General features: G+C 41.2%; 1 non-coding gene across 1 annotated transcript; it reads right to left on the bottom strand.

Annotated features, from left to right (window-relative positions):
- Window positions 1-1,270: 1,270 nt before the first annotated feature.
- On the bottom strand, window positions 1,271-1,374 carry LOC111818788. The gene has a single exon (XR_002822699.1). It is a non-coding gene; the product is annotated as a U6 spliceosomal RNA (small nuclear RNA).
- Window positions 1,375-1,476: the final 102 nt, after the last annotated feature.

Genomic DNA, 1,476 nt, shown 5'->3' with positions numbered 1-1,476 from the left:
TACACATACACGCTCGAAGCCATGGACTCAGCTCTGCAGCGCTGGGCCAGACTCTCACGGCTGATGGCGTGTCCTCACTTCGCGCCACTGGCAGTTGGCCACCCAGCACTGCTGAGGCAGTCTCTCAGCGAGAAGAGGCCCACAGGCAGCACGGATCTGCACAGAGTGTGACCCATCCCGCAAGTGCGTGCCTTTTCAGTTGTGCGAGAAAATCGCATGTATTCATGAAGTCTTTAGAGAATTTGAAATACATTCCTTTGATATCTACAAGATACCAAAGCAATTTTGCACATCTTTCCTTTGGAGTCATCAATGCCTATTCAGATGCTGGCTCTAAGAATTGGCATTGGTAGCGATTGTGAGGATCAGTCGGGACAATTTGGCTGGATTTGTGACCGCTTTCTTTGTCCCTGTCCTCTCCACACCCATCATCAAAGCTGACGCGCATCAGGTTTGAGGCGGCAGCTGTCCCGAGGGCTTTGCTCCCAATCATCTTGATCTGATGCTGTTTGTCTGCGTGATACCAAAGCAACAGCACGCTCCTCGTCAAAGGCAAGAACCACATTGTTCTTTCTTTGATCTTTTAAAAGAATTCTTGGCTAGAAAGGTGAGAAGATAGACCTTACGACTTTTCTTCATGCACTAATCTGAAAATAAATAAACTACTTTTCCATGAAAGTGACGTATTTCTGACAGCCCAATTCCGAATGTGTGATTATTTTATTAACCTTTGAATCTTCAAATAAAAAAAAATGATGCATCACCTTTCAGACAGCTGTGTATCACGGGGCATCACATTGGGATGCTTTATGTACTTGGAATCCTGAAACTATATTTGAGCTTGGGAATAAATCTTTGAAACTCACTAGTGCATCTGAAGAAGGTCCCCTTCCTTGTATTTCTTCTGTCTTTTCTCTGTGTCTTCGAGCCCTTGATTGAACTCCCCTGCTTGCTCCCTTCCATCCCTCCTGACTCCTCCACATTTCTCAACATTGTTCTCATTTATTCTGTCATTAACTTTAGGTAAGACTAGGCTTAGTCTTGTACCACTTAGGTTCTTTTCTTTTCTTTCTTTGCTTGATGTGTGTATATGTGAACGATAATTGATAGAATTCTCTAACCACTCAGTGTATCTAGTTATGTATAATTTTATGGAGTTCTGAATTTCAAAAAAATTTTTTTAGAATTCACTGGCTAGTGCATATAACTGTGCAAAACCAGCTATGAATAGATAATGTATTTATGGAAAAATGCATGCTCCTGGCTTTAAAAAAAAATGTAGCACTTCAGAATTTGCATGTCATCCTTGAGCAGGGGCCATTCTAATATTCTCTGTATCATTCCAATTTTAGTATATGCACTGCTGAATAGTGTTTAGACAAGATACCAGGTCTACATCTTGTACTATGAATAACCACTATGAAGACAACAATATGCAATGTATTAACTATTTTAACTGTCCTACTAACCTGTTTG

The sequence above is a fragment of the Octodon degus genome, unplaced genomic scaffold, assembly GCF_000260255.1.
Source record: "Octodon degus isolate 3935 unplaced genomic scaffold, OctDeg1.0 scaffold00101, whole genome shotgun sequence".
NCBI classification, from domain to species: Eukaryota; Metazoa; Chordata; class Mammalia; order Rodentia; family Octodontidae; genus Octodon; species Octodon degus.
This window is presented reverse-complemented; position numbering and strand designations above follow the sequence as displayed.